At 51.3% G+C, this 18689-nt stretch overlaps 1 protein-coding gene across 8 annotated transcripts in view; it reads left to right on the top strand.

Annotated features, from left to right (window-relative positions):
* CHST15 (carbohydrate sulfotransferase 15) overlaps positions 1-18689 on the top strand; it is a 76189-nt gene that overhangs the window by 23463 nt on the left and 34037 nt on the right. The window lies entirely within an intron of this gene.

The raw sequence follows: 18689 nt of genomic DNA, 5'->3' as shown, positions 1-18689 counted from the left end.
TGACAGCACCTTGGGCCACCCCGGCATTCTCTCGTCGCCTCAGGAAACAGGTGGGGTCATGTGTCCAAAGTCGGAACAGTCGCATGCTCGTGGGAAAGCAGAGGGAGAGAAACCTGGGGCTCTCTGAGGGGAGGATCAGGGACTGGTTCAGCAGGGACCAGCTGGCCGGCTGGGGAGGGCCTCAGGCTGGCCTCTCTCTTGGGTGTCCCTCAGTGGGCGCTTGTGGATGACCTGGGTCCTGGGTCCTCTGTCCTCTGCTTGGCTGTTTAAAGTCAGTGACTCGAGTTTCTACACCTGAAACCGTGAACTTTCTGGGAAATACCTGCCCGCTTCAGTTGCTACCAGGCCATAGGCTCTGCTCTCTGCTGGTTCGAGGGTCTCCTTCTGTACGTTGACTTTGATAGTGACATCACAGTGTGGAGTCAGGGCAGCGGGTGACTTGCCAGGGACCCTGCGCCCCCGACGGCAGCCTCCCGAGGACCAGACCCAGTGACTCTTGCCGTGTGACACCATTCACACAGCCTCCTCCCCTTGTCATCTGTTCCAGCGGCTGATGGGGGTCCGAAAACAGCAGGGATGAACTTGAACCTCGCTAGACTCGTGTCTCTTGGTTGTATTGATGGTGTGTGTGGCATTGTTTTGTATGAGAGCCGAGCCTGTCAAATTCGGCCGACCCCAATTCTTCCGACGTTTGGGAGTTTTAAGGGATGTGAGAAATCAAATGAGATTTTGGTTTGTGGGAGTTTGCACCTTTGCTGGGTGAAACTCAGCCCCAGGCCTCCACAGGAGGGGCCTCTGGGGCACGGTGCTGGGCCAGAAGTCTGTGCGGGGACGGGCCACCTCCCCATCTCTGAGAGGAGGGATCACCCCCCTCTCCCAACCTTGACTGGTCATGTCCCACTCATGTCTGACTGCAGCTGAGCCCAGAGAGGGACTTGCTCCTACCTGTTTGGATACTTCCTTCCTAGCTTGGATTATCTCTCTGCTATGCTTTCTTTGTGGACTTGAGGCCCAGAATCAGACCTGCCACTCAAAGATAAAAATGATCCTGCTTTAATCACTTGAATTGGTGTTTTTTATTAAAACTTTGCAGTTATTCACAAGGTCTTATTTTTTAAAAGATCTGTTTCCTCTGTCTTTCTGGCCTTTTGTGTGTGTGTGTGTGTGTGTGTGTGTGTGTATAAGACTATGGTCATCAAGGCGTTGATATGAAAGCAGAATTTTTTGTAAGAGCACAGCAATTCTGTTTCAACTGACTTAGAAGACATTAAAATGTATGTGTTTTGATCTTCTTTTCCTGGATTAAAATATGAAGGATCAGTTGTTGCAACAGACAGCAAAGCAAAGTAATTCATTCTGATGCATTTCAGCGAGCCAGCGTTCTAGAAGAGGCCAGAGGGAAGCACGGAGCTGAGCGAGACAGACCAGACCAGACCAGAGACCTACCTGGCGTGTCAGCGAAACCCCGACCACAGAGCAGGAATGCTAATAGGAATGGGAATAGTAGTACCGGGGAGGACGTGCATCATTGCAATGGCTGCCGTCTAGTCGAGGACTTAGGGGGTGCCAGCCTCTTGCTCAGCACCGTCCAAGGATTCTCTCAGTCCTCCCTTCACTTCGGTTAGACTAGACATTGTCATTATCATCTCCGGTTCCCAGACAGGGAACTGAGGTGGGCTTGGGGTCAGGCCTTGGAGCCAGAACGAGAACCCCAGCCAGCTGGATGGACCATGTGCTTGTGACCACCACCCGGCTCCCGAGCGGGGGGCACATGGAACCGCGCATCCGTGGAGCCTCTCGCTACCACCCCTGGCTCTCCCTGTGGCCCCTAGAGCAGGTGAGGACAGGAGGCAGCGACTCCTGGAATCATCCAGATGCTCCTTTTTTGCTTCCATTATTCTAAGAACTCAGGCAAAAGTTCTGGGAGCGTGGACATTAAGTATCTGGCTAATTGCTTCATTTTATGTGTTTAGATGCAACTTTTAGGAAATTTGAAAACTTGGGGTGCCTGGGTGGCTCAGTTGGTTAAGCGATGCCTTCGGCTCAGGTCATGATCTTGGAGTCCTGGGATCGAGTCCTGCATCTGGCTCCCTGCTCAGCGGGGGGCCTGCTTCTCCCTCTGACCCTCCCCCCTCTCATGCTCTCTCTCTTTCAAATAAATAAATAAAATCTTAAAAAAAAATTGAAAACCTGACTCTACTTGGGGGAAATGATGTTACCATATATCGAATTTTGTCTCCCCAAGTTCCCGACAGCCGAGGCTTCACGTTCAGAGCTCAGCTGCCCAACACGTAACATCTTCCCACGGCCCTCCTTGTCAGACTCGAAAGTCACCTTAGGTTTTGGGGCAGCCTGACTGACCTTTCCTTACTTGTGAGCTGAGAGCTTCGAACCAGACGGTGTCACAAGGGGTCCGGCGCTGTGCTGGTGGCTTCCGCACTCGACGGGAAGGCAGGTCTTAGAAGGTCCGCACAGATGTCGGCTCTGGTCTGCCTCCCTCCTCCCGGCCCAGCCGCGGGGACAGGGCAGCTGAAGCTGAACGAGATGCTGCGGTTTCCCTGACGTGAATGGAAATGACCGGCCAGAGAATATCCATACAAGATAAGCATCTCAGAGCTTCACGCTCCCTTTGAACAATGTTCCTAATTTCTTCTTTGAAACCTCCCAAGAGGATTTTAAAGAGGCTTGAAGTAGGCTGCTCGCAGGAGTCCTGGCACGTTGGCGGGTCCTCGTGTGAGTGCAGAATATGGTGTTCGGAGGACTGCTGTCGCGTCGCTGGGGCTGGGGGCCCGTGGGCCCAGCGACGCTCGGAAAAGGCCATCCGGTGACTCTGGGATGTGCAAATATCTCCTCTGCTCCGGCTGCAAAGCCCCTTTGTGGGGTGGCGGGTGGGGGGGCGAATGGGGCCAAAGCAGGAGGCTGAAGCCGAGGTGTGTGCTAATGCAGGCTCTGTGGCCAGAAGGCCCTGGAGCAGGGGTGGGCGGGAGGAGCTTGCTCTGAGGAGGAGGGTGACCCGCAGACTAGGGAGGGTGCTGCCCTGTCCCAGCTGAAACGGCCCCATCTCTTCTCCAGGTAGTGAAGTGTGTGCATTTGGGCGTCCCCAGCATCTTGGCGATTTGTTCCCCATCCTTCAGTTTAGCCTCAGGTTTTACGACGGCAGAAAGGGTGTGAAAACCTCAGAAAAATTGAGTCAGCCACAGACGGTCCAGCCAGGTCGTAACTGTTTGTCCTCAGAAGGTGGAAGTTCATCCCAGTGCAGGAACATTTAGAAAAAAAGATCAGCCTCCATCGCTGTGTGAAAGCATCGAGTCGTTTCTCCCAGGTGGCGTGGTGAGAGGAGGCGTGGGTGAGGCCTGGGGACAGGGGCAGAGGCAGGGACAGGGTGGGAGAGAGCCCTGGGTTCGAGCCCCAGGTCGTGTGAAGCGCCCCAGGTTCAACCCCCATGGCCGCCCCTCTGGCGGGGAGCAGAGCCGGTTTCTGCTCACAGGCCCTGCCTTCCCCCGCCCCGTCCCATGCCACCGAGAAGCGTTTAACCCCGAGCTAGTTTCCCCTACCCGTAAAACCTAGTAAGTCCCCCAAATTCATGAAATGGAGGAGCGCATTGAATTATTGGTAATTCAATTCAAAGGGGATTGGTATTTTCTCTCTTCTGAAGTAGAGAAGAGGGGAGAGGAGCAGAGGGGCCATGGAAGAAAAAAGAAAAGAAAGACAAAGAAAGGTAATCCAGATTTTTAGTCCACTCTCCATACTTGACGTTTTTGAAACCTTTCCAAGCCCTTTACAGGAAGGGAATGAAAACGACCCGGAGGGAGCAAGGGTCTTTCTTTTTTTCCTTTTGTTGTGAACGCAGTCCTGGGATTTACGGCATTGTGCAGGGAGATGGTGGTTTCCAAGTGTGTGCAGAAATTTGCCTGGAAAGGGGTTGTAAGAACTGAAGATGGGTAAAACCAGAACGGAAAAAACAAAACTCTGGCCACAGATAAGAATCATATAATTTACTAAGACATATCATTTTGTGTGTTCTTAAGCATGAAAGCTAATTTAGAAAAACGAGGGTTGTACTTGACATTGGCGGGAATGAGACGCAGTCGCAGGCCCCAGTGGCCTTGGCTTCTGCTCCCGAGGAACTGGGGCAGTGGGGGCGGCTCTTGGAGGCGTTAGGAACCTGAGGCCGAGTGGGCCCGGGCCAGCCCACGGTCCTGTGGCAGAAGCCTGTGCCCGCTGCCGGCCCAACAGACACCAGGAAGTGGGTTGACATAAGGATTCATCCTAGAGAGGCAGAATTTCGCCGTGCAGAAATTCGAGTTCTATTTTAAATACCACCCCACCCCCCCTGCATTTATTGGGAATTCTCTATTTGAGACGTGCTGTTTTTTTATAGTGTTTCCTGCCTCCTGCCTTCCTTTCTCATTTTTTTCTTTCAGGAAATAGTGGTACGAGTGAATGAAGAGGCATTCTAGCTGCCGTGGAGATCCGGTACTTGGTCAGGGTTGGGGCAGCCCAGGAAGCACACACAGATGGGAGCTGGAAGGGGTTGGACGGATGAGCGTGGGGGTCCGACTTGGTATGGGGTCGACGGGGGTCCTCGGCTGACATCGGAAGGGTGACCGGAGTTCATGAGTCAGTGGTGTTGGGGAAGGTGGTAGGTGGCCTGGGGAGCTGGGGGGTGGCTGTGGGATAAACGGTAGAGGGGCGGAGGGGGCACCCAGGGCCTCTGTTTCTCCCTTTGTCTTCCTATAGCATGGTGGGAGGGTGGGTGATGTCCTTCATTTAGAGCCCAGTGGCCCAGAGCTCAGAGGTTAGCTGGCCTGCTCCAAGTCATCAGCTGGTGTGGTTATTTCAGGATCTGGTGGTGTCCCTGGGCTGCAGGTGGCACCGAGCCCTGTGCTCCGCTCGCTGCCTCCCCCCCCATGCATTCCTGTGGACTCTAGGTCCAGTGCTCAGTGTTTGGTTCCACAGCCTCTCCTGGGCTTTTGCAGGGATGAGGAAAGCATCACGTAGGCACTCGCGTTGTGTAGAAGAAAAATTCTTACTGACTGTGAGCAGCCTCAAGGTCTGAACAACTGTGTGTTTTAGCCAAATATTTATTTTGCTGAAACAGAGACCAGAGCACTTCTTGATAGCGAGTCAGCCATAAGAACTTCGTTAAAGTTAAATTTTTTTTAAGTTGAGACTTTTTTTTTCTCTCTCAAGACAAGTCCCGACCTTTATAACGAGGCCTGAAGGCTTCCCGGATCTTTACGGAAAAGATTCCACTCTTCTGTGGGTCATTTGATGAGTTTACTTTGTTTACAACCTCTGTTGTTGGGATCCAGAGAACCTAGGGTCCAGAAGCGTCTCGCAGCCCTGCTGGCTGATTTCCGACGCGGGGTAGCTCCCTTCTGTTTTCCTGTCCTGCTTTCCCTGCTTGTGGAGAAGAGGCCTCTCTCCCAGGCAAGCAGCAGCCCCTTTCCGTCAGCCAGACGGGCAGGGAGGGGACTTTCGAGAAATGGAGGTGTTCTAGGAGGACGTAACCTGTGCGAAGACACTTCGGTATTGAAACTCGGAGGGTTTCTGAAAAATAGAGGCCACTCAGCACTTCGAGAGTGTCTCCGCTTCATGGAGAAGAGAATTCCTTTTCCGTGGCTTGCCCATATCCACGTTCCGTGTCTGGGGGGGATACTCATCTATAAATAACACCTGCTTGACCTGTTTCTTTTACTGAGTTGGGTCTGTGGATACGAGGGTGGAGGGAGGTTACCTGAAACAGAGTCTGTTTTTAATGTCTAAAGGAGGCTTTGAAATCACTATCTTGTGACTTGTTCCTTCTGGGGGGTCTCTCTGTCCATCCAAAAAGCAGCGCTCGGCTCCGGGGGTCCTGGTGGCACTGTAGTCTTCGTCACCATGTCACCACGGGGAGGGCTCCTGTGCAGGCCTATTTCGGTGTCTTCAGGCCTAGCCCATACGAAGCTTTTGCAGCTTTCCTCCTTCCTGCCTCGCAGCCAGACTTGGCTGGGTCTTCACACACAGTCTGGCATCCCCTCCCCACCCCGAGCCGGGATCCCCACGGCAGTGGAGGGAGGGAGAGGAGGAGGGGAAGTGAGGACAGTGGCTCGGTTGCTGCTCCCTGGGTGCTGGGTGCTGGGTGCCAGCAGCTAGCATCCCGTGAGGACTATCCCCCTGAGTGCCTGGGGCGCTGTGGTACCTGTAGCCAGTGTCTCCATTCTCCAGGTGAGCAGACTGAAGTCCAGAGGGGAGAGCAGTGTGCCCAGGGGCGCACAGCGGCCAGACGGGCATGTGTGTACGCTCATACACTTTTTCATCTTTTTTCTCTGCCACCACATTCTTCTTTCCACGAGGCCCATGTGCCCATTCGATGCCTGTGTGCTCCTATGACGCTGGGTCTCCTTTGCCATCAGCAAACAGCACAAGACAGTGTCCTCCAGGGTCCCCTTTGGCTCAGAGACCCCTGGTGCTCTTTTGGCCAGTGCGCCGGCAGGATTATAAATTATAAATGAGCACGCCCGCTCCGGGGTTTCCATAGCAGCGGCGGGAATGTGGGGCGCACTCCCAGGCACACGTCATTCCGAGGTGGGGGTGGGATCTTTTTTGTTTTAAATGAGACTGGAGCATTATGGTCAGTCCAGTGGGAGGATGCTGTCCATGCAGAGGAAACTTGGGAAATGCTGGGATAAAGTGGGGCTTGCGTGTAACGGCCAGTTGGTGCTGTGCACAAAGCCCTTTGTGCTGCCGGACCCTGCCTTGAGGGGCCCTGTGGCCTCTGTGCTGTCCCCCCAGGCCACCCGAGCTGCAGATGGGAACAAGAGTGCACTCTTTTCCTGCAGAAGGGGAAACCAAGGCTCAGAGATGAGAACTCCTATCTTAGGGGTCTTGGCCTGGTCCATTTTCCACTGATCATACCATTTTATTCCATATTTATGATTATTATTGCATCTTTATGATCTTTGTGGTGACAAAAGGAATGCTTGCTCTATGTGAGGAGATGCTCAAGGCAGATGGAGACGTGTAAGTGGAGAGCAAATCCTTCCCACAGTGCACCCCCCGGCTGGCGTGTCCGAGTGTGCGTGTGCGGGGACGGGCAGTGTGGGTTCCAGCTTGTGTTTGAACCCAGCTCTGGGTCTCATTTGCTGAGAGATTTAGGATAGGAGACATCACTGCCCAGAGCCTCGGTTTTCTTATCTGCAGAATGGGGGCAATTACATGTGCCTTTAGCACAACCTCGTCATCAAGGGAGATGGGAGACAGCACAGTGCCTGCCACCGAGCAGGTGCCCCGTTCCTGTGGGTTCTCCTCCCCTGCCCTATGGCAGTGCTTCTCAAACTCACCTCCAGGGCACCCTGAAGGCAGAAGGCTGTTCCCAGTGGGGTGCCCCAGCTGGCGCCAAGCAATGTGCAGACAGCAAGGCAAGCTGTGACTCTGGGCAGATTCTGTAGCACTTGGTGATAAATCTGAGCTTAACTTTACTTAAAAACAATGCTTTTTATGTTGGAAATGTTTACGTATTTTGAACATGGAAGCTTCAAATTGTCTTTTAGCTTCCTGCAGCCCTTGGCGCACCTGCCCACAAGCCTGGGGCCTGGTGTACCCCCATATCGCTGGGGGGCTGGCTCACCTCTCCATATCCCTGGGGGGCTGGCTCACCTCCCCACACCAGTGGGGTCCGTACACCCAAGGTGGGGTTGGTGCTGGAGTGGTCCTTGCCTCTTGCCACAGCTAGTAAGGGCCAGGCCCGTGGGCGGACAGTGAATGTTCATGGCCTGCCAACAACACCCTGGAGAATCCCATCTCACCTTGTTTTAAAACACTCCCTCGGACATGGTGATTCCGTCAGATTCATCAAAAAGAAATAAATTCCAAAGAAGTGTTTTCAGGAGGTTCTTTGTATTCAAGGGTTAACCAGATTCTTATTTTGCTTATCTTTGAAAATAAAACAATGTTTAAAACTATTCAGATCAGCCAAGCCATCTGGTGGGGAGTACGCAGCTGCTCTCCATTCAATTGTGCCGCCTTTAATTTATTCATTGAAGGGTGCCGCTGTACATCTGCAAAAATCCTTATTTGCACTTGGTTTTGAACATGCGAGCTATGTGTCTATGCGAGACCTCCCTCTTCTTCGCCCGAACCGAAGGACATCTGGGTTGGCCCTCCCCTCTTCCTGAATTCCGGTCCGAGCCGGCAGGAGGGTGCCGGGGACTCAGCTGGGGCAGAGCCCCCTGGCTCCTTTTGGCCCTGACTTGTCATCTCTGTGCCTTATATTGGAGCCGCTGCTACTTTTCATTCACTTTGCTGTTCGTGTTAAGGGAACACTGTTGAATGGCAGCTAGAACCTGGCAGGTGCTGGAACTCTTAAAAGTGTGCGAAAAGAAGAGTAATAGTGTTATTGCATAGCTGGGTTCCTGATTACTGCACCGTGTGCCGTGTCTGCTTTGGGAAGAAGAGGATGAGGGTCTGAGTGGTGCTGGGGTTTACCTCCAGTCCCGTGGCTGATTAAGGGGCTCAGCAAGGGCTCTGCCCAGGCCTACTGATCGCCAGGTCTGCTCTCTCTCTACTCTATGTCATGTGGAGGAGGTGGGACGGAGCATCACGTTCTCCCGGCCGCAGTTTCCCCATCTGTGAAGGGGAAATGCTAATCGAGCTTTCTAAGAAGAAATATACACCGTGATGTATAAACAGGGTGATCCGAAAAGTTCCAGCCTGGTGTCTGGGCCAAAGGAACCCTACTAAGTTGGAGCTCATGTCACTTGTATTGTTGTCACTAAGTGGCTAAAGCCATGTTCCGGGTATCTGCTGGAAGTTTGCTCTCTCGCTCATTAACTTAAAAAAAAAAAAAAAAGACTTAGTGGGTACCCAGCTGGTGCCAGGCACAGTAGATGTCGAAGCTTGTGTGGGAGCTCTGGTGTCTGCACTGATTGGAATTTGGGGCTGAGCATCCCTGACTCTGTCCTGAAGAGCTTACAGGGAGACAGGGTGGCCGGTGGGTTGGCTGAGGGCTGCTCTTACAGAATCCGGCGGCCTCAGTTTCGAAGCAGGTTTCTCCCAGAACTGCTGTCTTACCTGATGGTGTGGTGTGGGAGAGCGGTCATGGGCTTTGCAGCCAAACAGGCCTGCGGTTGCATTTTGGTCCTGCTGCTGGCTAGCCATGGTGGGGCCCTAGGTATGCGTTCACCCCAACTGTGCCTCAGTCTCCCCTCTGTAACACAGGGTCGCAGTGCTGACCTCAGGAGATTACCATCAAGAAGGGAACCCACATCAGGGCACCCAGTTGGTTGAGCATCTGATCTTGATTTTGGCTCAGGTCGTGATCTCGGGTTGTGAGATCGAGCCCTGCATTGGGCTCTGTGCTCAGTGCAGAGTCTGCTTGAGATTCTCTCCCTCTCCCTCTGCGTCTCCCCACCCACTCTTTCTGTCTCTTTAAAAAAAAATAAATAAAAGGGAAGGGACCTCACATGGTGCACTCATCCTCTGGGGTCCCTGACAACCATATTTGGGGTCTGTACAAAGGGTGATATTTAAGTTTGCATTTTGAACGTCTTAAGACAGACCGAACTTTGTTTCCTTGAAATTCTTTACCTTGGGCGACTGTCTTTGCTTTCTTGCCAAGAGGCATTAGGTGCTCAGGTCTCACAGCGGCTTGTGGAAGCTTATCTCCAGTAGGCTCTACCTTAGTAGAAGACCGCTGTCGGTAGATCTATAAGCCTGAGCAGGAAATCTAGTACCTAAATCTAGTGTGGATCTGCATTACCCCTGGCAGTAAGAAAATGAGCCATCAGAAATCGTTTCTCCCCCCGACTGCTTTCAGAAAACGAAACTTGTCGGCCGTGTCACAGAGACCTTGCACATCTGGGACACACTGAAGTCATCGTGTGATGGCGGCAGCCGGAGCATCAGAGCCTCCTGTCCACCCTTCCCTTCTGAGAAAATCCCCTCGGGCTGTGCGTGGCAGAGAGACAGGCGTGTCTGGCTGAGACCCTATCGGAAAGCCACCGGTTCAGGGAATATTAAAAAGATCCCATCCGTTCCCCCCTTCCCCCCGCCTTCAACGGGCAGAGATCCCATGGGTCCATGTCCCCGTTGTGAGACCGCCTCTCTGCTCCGCAAACCAGAGCTGGTTCTCCTGGGGTCTGCAGACTCTTGGGGCTGGGGGTGGGGGGTGGAGTGTGCGGGGCTGGGGACAGCCCTTGAAATGGGATATGTGATTCTGAGTGTGGCCATGTTTCTGGAGATTTTGTTCTAGACTTCGATGGAAAGTTCCAGAAGTCCTGGGCTGTATTTCACGTATTTGTTGCCTCAGCAAATGCAGTTGGTGCTTGATAAACATGTGCTTATGGGTGTGGGCTAAGGAGAAAACACTTTTGTGTCTTTTGAGTTAATTGTGCAGTTTTTTTTGTTTGTTTTTTGTTGTTGGTTTTTTGGGTTTTTTTTGCCTAGCATAAAGAGGCATGCCCCAGCTTCTCAGTGCTTGCTACAAGACCACCGGCTTCTTAGCAGCCGTAGGAGACATAAAAATGATACCAGTGGGTCTGTATCAGGGAAATGGTCCCTTCAAATCCTATACCTGTGAGTGTCTGGGCTGAAAGAGGTCCAGGTTTTACCTACGAGGAAACAGGTCCAGAGATGCGGTGACTTGCCGTGGGTGACGAGCCAGGTTAGGGATCAGGACTGGAGGGAGAACATGCTGGGGAGCACCCACTCAGGGGCCCCGTGCACCAGCTTGCTGCCTCATTGGGAAGGTGGCACTTCTGTGGCTATAAAATTTCAAAGCACAGAGTCGAGGTTCCAGGCTTTTCCCTTTGATGCGCAAGAACAAAGGGGCTTCCGTCTGCCTGCCCGCCCTATGGGGCCCTTTCCATTCCTCCCTGCTGTTCTGTGAATGGACGAGCCCCCACCTCCGTCCCCTGCCCCACACTTGGCGCCAGGCCAGCCTCTGCAAACCTGTTGTCCCTATCCCGGTGCCCCCCACCCCCACTCCCCGTCTTCCCGTGGTGCCCGTCATACTTTGTAGCTGGAGCAGAGGCGCCTGCAGGATGAATAGAGTCTGAATTGAGACCATTTAAGACTCGAGGCCGACAAGGAGGTACCTGCCTTTCCCCGCCTATGTCCACCTCCTGCACGTCCAGGGCCCCCTGTCCTGTATCTCTGTGCAAATCTGTTCTTTAGGAGAGAGTTTATGAAAGGACGGGAACGGGCTGGGAGGAAGTTCCAGACTGTCTGAGGCCAAGCTAGGGTGATGGTGGGCAGGGCTCCCCATTGATGAGGTACAAAGCCGGATGGGGGGGAGATAGGGGTCAGGGCGCTGGCTCTTTACGAGGAGCTGCGTGTCCTTGGGGAAGGACAGGATCCCACTGGGCCTTGGTTTCCTTGTCTGTGAAATGCGGGCCTGGAGGAGCGGGTACCCGCTGTTTGGGTTCCCTGGAGTCCGTCCGGGTGGTGACCGGGCGCCTGACTGCCTGACCGTCCCTCTCGCGGTGTTCCAGGTCTCTCATAGCTTGAAGGACTTGACAGTCGAAGTCCCCAGGGATCCTCCATGAGTTCCTTTCTGCTCTGACCTCCCATCTGTAAAGCCGTTAGCTGAGCCTAGCCCTTTCGACCTTTGGTGCCGGGCCCGTTTCTGGAAGACTGACCCTTCGTGGTAAGCCCTGAACAGGTTATGGATGGAGAAACCTTGTGAAGGGGCTGAGCCTTTCCCAAGTTGTACCCTCAGCTGTCTCAGACTCCCCAGGGCTCCCCATCCCGGTGTCCAGGGCACCCGAGTAATCGCAGTCGGGTCTGCTCGTTAGCATCTCATTTCTGCTGTAAAACTGGGCTGTTCCCTCCTCCTCTGTGCTGCCTCTTGTGCCCCTGCCTCTTGCAGTCATTGTTTCAGATTAGCTGCAGACGGGAACACTGGACGCCTGTGCCTAGCGTTATGACTACATTGTGAGCAGGCCGGCCTGGAGCGAGGGCCTGAGAGCTTCTCCGAGAAGAATGCAAAGAACACCCGTGCCATACGAGGTCTGCCAGGTGCCAGATGCCGGAGGAAGCTTTTTGTATCTCCTGTCTCATTTCCCCTTCACATCCATGCTAGGCGACACCGATGGTTTTGCTCCCATTTTACAGATGAGGGAATACGGTCACAGGATGGTCAAGTCACTTGCCTGGGATCTTACAGCTGGCAGGGAGATGAGTGGATGGCAATGCAGGTCTGCCTCACTCCAAAGCCCGTCAACACTTCGGATTGGTCAGAAAACATTTTTGCTACATCCCAACTTTCTACGCTAGACCAGATGCAAGGGAGGCTGGCTGTATCATGTGGAGATCTGATCACAGAGGAAACACCTGTTTCTTCCCTATATCATGGGACACAAGACTAGTTACTCACATACTGTAAGGCATGGGAAATAGTTATTAACAACTATGTTGATAATGAACTTACAAAACAGTCAAGGATGCTTTAAAAATAGTTTTTAAAAACTGCCTGTGTTCTGGCTGACACACATTTTGGGCACACCAGGACGACCCTGCAGGTCGCACAGTTTGAAAACCCCTGTTTTAGACAAAGCACGGATGAGGTGTCTCCGTCATCGGCAAAGGGGCAACCTGGCATCCTTAGGACATCCTAAGGACTAGGCTCTAGGAAGGGCTTTGCTCAAGGAAGCACTGAGGAAATCACAGCGGCCCCAGAGCGAGGCAGGGAGAAGCTGTCTTTATCAGGTCGTGGGGAGAATGGGGTCAGTTGTCCAGATAACAAAGGAGAACAGCTGTGGTTGTCATAAACCCACATTTTGCCAGAAAGTGTCCTGGTGCATGACATTTGGGCAGTTATGTCTTGTTCGAGAACAGCTGCCATCTGGGTTTCCAGCACTGTTTTGGCATATCTGCTTCTGGCATTAGCCAAGGGGTTCTATTAGGCAAAAGCATTGATTCAGTTGGGTCTGGGACTTTGGATGAATTGCTTTGGCCTGAATCACTCATGATTCACTTTGCTTCTATAAACACACTTTTTGGAACTTAAAAACGTAAAACTATACCGGTTTAACTTAGTAACACCTAGTGCTTATAACCTGCGGAAGAGTGTATCGGTTGGCTTCTATCACGTACCAACCCCCCCACCCCCGCCAAGCGCCGCCAAGCCACCATGTTCTTCCCATGATGACGGCAGAGGTGCAGAGGTTGAGTGGGTACGTGTGACGAGTCTCAAGGCCTGGGCTTGGGACTGGCACGTTGTCACTTCTGCCTCATTCCATTGGCCAGAGCTGGTCTCCACACTCAAGCTAAGGGGTGGAGACTTGTACTCCACAGTCCCGTTGAAGGGGCTGCACAGTCATTCACGTGAAGGAAGGCAGACTACAGGGCAGGTTGATAAAGGAACCAATAATGCAATCTACTGTAAGCAGTAATCAACTGCTCCTCACCAGATAATTCTTGTGGTCTAGGACTATGTCTATATAAAAAGAGCCAACATTTAAAAAAAAAGATTTTATTTATTTATTTGAGATAGAGTGAAAATGAGTGAAAGAGAGAGAGCATGAGCAGGGGATGGGGGTAGGGTAGAGGGAGAGGGAGAAGCAGCTTCTCCACTGAGCAGAGAGTCCAATGTGGGGCCTGATCCCAGGACACTGGGATCATGACCTGAGACGAAGGCAGATGCTTGACCATCTGAGCTACCCACGTGCCCCCAAAAGAGCTAAGATTTATTGAGCACTTACTGTAGGCCACTCTTCTAAACACTTTATATGAACTGATCCCTTAATGCTCGCAGCAGTGCTCTGGTGTAGGTCCTGCGAGCGTTCCCATTTACATGCAGGGAAACAGGACGGGAGGAATAGAACGACTTGCCCAATGTCAAAGCCTCATTTCCCACCTCCGGCACCCAGGCTCCAGTTTTGTGTGTGATCTGTTACTGTCAGGGATTTCTTTTGAGAATCCAGACGCCCAGATCACTTTGGGGACTCACCTAAAGTCTCCGGGTGGACACCGCTTTGGTATCCTGGCCCACAGACCTGCTGACTGGCTTCCTTCCACTAGACTCTAGCCAGTGAGGATCATTGAGGCTCGTTGTTTTATTCTGGTGATTGACTGCATTATGATCAAAAGCATAAAACTCCAGCTGTAAAGTCGAACCTGGTCATCTGTTGTTTGTACAGGACTCTCCAAGCTTGCTGTTTCTCACCTCAGGGACAATCTTCTATCTTTGAGTTAAATATGAGACATGTTCTTTCTTAAACTTGTTGATGAATGTTCCTTGAAGAAATGTATTTCCATATGCGTAGCCCAAAGAGAAATGTCAGCAGTTAGACATGCTAATCAGAAGAAAGCCTTGTGTTTTAGTAAAGGTCACTTAAGACCCATCAATTTTTTTTCCCCTTAAAACATTCAAGTAAAATAATGTAATTAGCTATTTTTTTTTCTTTTCTCCTCCCCGAGGGCAGATGTAAATGGTCTACGTAAATGAAGCTATTTATTTAAATCCATCCAGATTTCTTTTGAAGTTTTGTACATCTTTCTTCTGCTGTATCAGCTCATAGCTACAATAATTTAATAAGTTTTCCTAGGGTGAAATTGGATGCCCTTTATCGATCTTACACCGAGGGGGCATTCAATTACTTACTCTAAAGTAGTATTTCTGGGTCTCTCAATTACAATTTGTTATAAATGGCTTGCTAATGATGCTTGGGGTGCATAGGTTAATAGGGGGCATCCTAGCCAGGGCTGGGTAATTGAACGCTTTCTATTTTGGGACCAGTCATCTGATCTCGCACAGGGGTCCGGGTTCCCACACTTGCTGTCTGCCTCTGTCTGGCACAGCGCTGAGCCGGGGCTGGGAAGCGAGCTCACTGAAATGTATACCTGAGTACTTTTGGTTTAGTACCCGCATGGGCGCACCAGGGGTCCTGACTCATGAGTCCACTGACCCCAAAGCGCACTGGAACACTGCAGACGGGTAAAGCGCAAGGGACTTGTTCTGCTCGTTTTTTGAAGGGAGAACCACCTGAGTGTTCGGTTCCCGCGGCGCTGTTCTCAGGATGTTTTGCGGCATTTGGGAAAGGCCAGTTCAGGAGTGTAACAGCAGGTCCCTTTTCCCTTCAACACAGTCACATTAATTCAAGTTTCCTTCACTGGATTATGTTAGTTAATAGTTATATGTCTTGTAAAGGTCCTTTTGAGAGAATCGTGGTGTGCATGCTTTTTTGCACTTGGACAAACGTCAGCCCGGACTCCTGCCTTCCAGAGCCTACAGGATCTGGCTTCTGGTTCCTAGCCCCCATCTGTCCCAAAGCCCAGGGTTCTATCCTCCTGGGGGTCCCCCAGGGGTTACTCCCCAGCTTCTGTCCTTCACAGGGTCTTTACTTCTCCTGAGCCCCACGTGGCTGGCTTCCTTCTCATCATTCAGATGTTACCCCCCTCCCCCAACTACTGTTCTCTGGACATCCTGCTGCCAGACCCCCTTTCCTGTTGAGATGCAAGTCTCACCTGGGGATGGAGGTCAGTGTACAGAGCAGCCCCTGACTACAAGAATGATCTGGGCCTCATGCTGCATTAGAGAAGGCCTGTCATCCCGGTTTCCTTGTACTCTCCTTTGTGTTTCCTTCACAGCCTTCATGGGTGCCTGACATTGTCATGGTCATTGGCTCTTGCCCTGTAGCCCCTAACTCCTGGCGGGCTCTAAGCTCTGGGTGGGGAAAAGCCCCTCTGTCCTGGTTTCTTCTGTACGACTCCTGTCCATTCAGCCAGGGCTTGGTCCGGAACCCTCAAAGCACGGACAGCGGCCACAGCCGCGTATGGGATGTGGACGTAGGACTTATTTAATCAATATCGTCAAGGGGTATTTTCATACTAGATACTGGTCATATGTTTTGGTAAAACTTGTAAGGTAATTTTACATTGTTTCCCCATGACAACAAACTCCAACTCTCCAGATACCAGCTGAATTGCCCTACAATTCAGTTTAGTTCTGATGGTAACTACCCGGAGCTTGCACAGACCCCACAAGATAAGGGTTCAGACCCCCAGGATTACCCCAGTCAGACCCCCATCTGATTACGTTCAGATGCTGATTACAAGCCTCGGGGTCCGAAGGCTACCCCCACCTTCTGTCTGATCTAGCCGCCAATTCCAAGGTTCCCACAAGGCCCTCCTTAGGTCTGATAATTCCCTAGACCCATGCGGAGAACTCAGGAAAGTGCCTTATTTACTATTATCAGTTTGTTATAAAGGATAAAACCATGGAAGAGCCGGAGGGAAGACACGCCTGGGCCTGGGGCAAGACCTGGGGGGAGGGGCGTGGAGCCACCCTCCCGGCAGCTCCGCGAGCTCACCAGCTAGAAAGCTCTCTGAATCCTGTCCTTTCGGGGGTTTTTATAGAGGTTCTGTTACATTGGCATGATTAGTAAATCACCAGCCTTGACAGTTCACTCACTGGCCTCTCTGGAGGTTGGGGAAGTGGGGCTCTAAGTTCCAGCCTTCTGACGCTCTAATGGAGGCTCGGGCTTTCTGGCCACCAGCCCCATCGTGAAGCTATTGGGGGGGGGGTTTCCACAAGAGTCATCTCATTAGCATAAATTCAGCTGTGGTCAAGCTGGGCTTGTTATGAATAACAACAAGATGCTCCTCTCACTCCTTCGCTGAGGAAATTCCAAGGGTTTTAGAAGCTGTTTGCCGGGAACTGGGGACAAAGACTACATGTTTATTTTGTATTCTGGTCCCCTCTGTCTTCCGTTGGCTTTGGGTCTCCATGACCCGAAGGCCTCTCCAGCACTACCTGCCCCCGGCTGGCCCTGCAGAAGAGATCTGCCCAATGGAAGAACAAACAAGCGAATGAGTTGTCACCCCAGGTCTCGGCTCCCTGTTCTGTGTTAAGAAGCGAGACCGGAGTAGGCCTGGCTGGAGGGTGCAGCCTGCCCAGGGGTACGAATGTTTGGGCTCACCACGTCCCACAGCCTCCCTGTTGAGCCTGTCAGCTTCCCCGATGACCCAGTTAGTTGGCTTGTAAGGAGAAACCTTTGTTTTTGTTTAGGAATATTTTGCCCATTCTGTTGGGTCCAGATTTTGTACATTCCTGTCTTGGAGCTTCAAAGACTCTGTTTTTTTTTTCTTTTTAAAAAAATCTAATTAGACTTTCTGCAGCCAGAGGCACAGAAGGGTGTGAACACACTCCCCACTGAGATCCTGGTTGGAGCCTCCTTTTAGCCCCGCTTGGCCTTGTCTTCAACGTGTAAAAAAAAAATGTTTTCTTGGCTTAGCGATAGGATTTCCAAGTAGGGGATCTTGCCCTTTTGTTTCTTTGGTTTGGAAGAATTGTTTGTACCAAGTGATGGGTCAGAGGTGGTTGAGCGAGTGGGAGGCAGGGATTTGAGCCTTGAGGTTCCTGTCACGTCCCTCCAACTTCTCTCAGAGATGAACGGGCGGCAGAGCCCCCGGGTGGTGGCCTGGTTCCAGAATAGCTTTGCTCCCGCACACCCCTGCTCCTCTGCTCTTCCCAGAACTGCCTTGACCCCAATCTCGGCCTCCCTTAACTAGCATTTCTCAAGCTGGTTCCTTGTGACATTAGTGAGAATTCCATGGCCAATTATGTTTCGGAAATTTTGCATCTTCTAGTCTTGTCCTGTGGACTCACAGGGCTCATTAGCATATTCAAGGCCTCCAAAAGTCCTGTTGTAAAGAAGTCTGATTGTGTTCATCTTACCTTTTCCTTGAGTAATTTAAGCACAGAGTGCATATCAATAAGATGCAGAACGTTGAGAGGGAGACGTTTTAGGAAGCGCTACTTGGCTTTATCTTGGTCGGCGTATTTTGATAAAGCAGGGGCCTTTCTGTCCAAGAGAAGGGAAGGTTCCTGCTGGTGAGTCCTCGTTGTTCAGCCTTCCAGCCAATACGAGCAGGCTTTAACGCAGAGTTGGTTAACCCTACCTTCTCTGGGGACCAGTAGGATCGTTTGAGGGCTGTGTGTGCGCGCGCCAAGTTGGAGGCGAGTCTGCGGCCTTTGGGTAACTCTCAAGCCCTAAAGAATACTAATGGGATAGGATCTCCCATCTTTGATTCCACTTTGAACATTCTTGGCATTCACTGACAATTAAAAATCATAATCTTAACGGTCACTGATGATGCTGTTATGAATGTTGCCTACTTTTTAGGGGATGCAAATAACTATGGGCAGGCATTAAGCAAATTCTTTATATGTGTTCGCTAATTTAATACTGGCTTCAAGCTTGTAAGTGAGGTACTCTTGACCTGATTTTACTGGGGAGGGAGGCAAAGCTCAGAGACATTATATGGCCCCCTGGAGGTCCCACAGCTAGTTAGTGGTGGTCTGCCATTATTGGAAATGAAGTCTCCTTTTTTGCTGTTTTTACAGCATCTACAAAGAAGTGTCATCATTTGGGCAACAATACATTTTCTAACCACAGAATTCTGTTAATGGATTTTTAAGAATCATGTTTTCCCCAGGATGATGAAAGTGAAAAACGATTTCAGGGTCTGAGTGTTATGTTACTCAGGGGAATACAGCACGTTGGGTTTAATTGCTTAATAACTTAAAGTCAAATGGTTTTTTTCTTTTTATATGATGCACTCTACTGAAGGAGAGAATCATTTCAGTGTTTCTAAATTTTCATTAACTTTTGCCTCTTAAACCGATATTAAAGGTTAGTTCTCAGTAACAGACTATGGGTGCTATTGGGAGAGAGGAAACATAGTTTCTCTGCACGTTCCTC

The sequence above is a fragment of the Meles meles genome, chromosome 13 (assembly GCF_922984935.1).
Source record: "Meles meles chromosome 13, mMelMel3.1 paternal haplotype, whole genome shotgun sequence".
In the NCBI taxonomy this organism is placed as follows: Eukaryota; Metazoa; Chordata; class Mammalia; order Carnivora; family Mustelidae; genus Meles; species Meles meles.
Note: the sequence above shows the minus strand (reverse complement) of the source record. Positions and strands in the feature narration are given on the sequence as shown.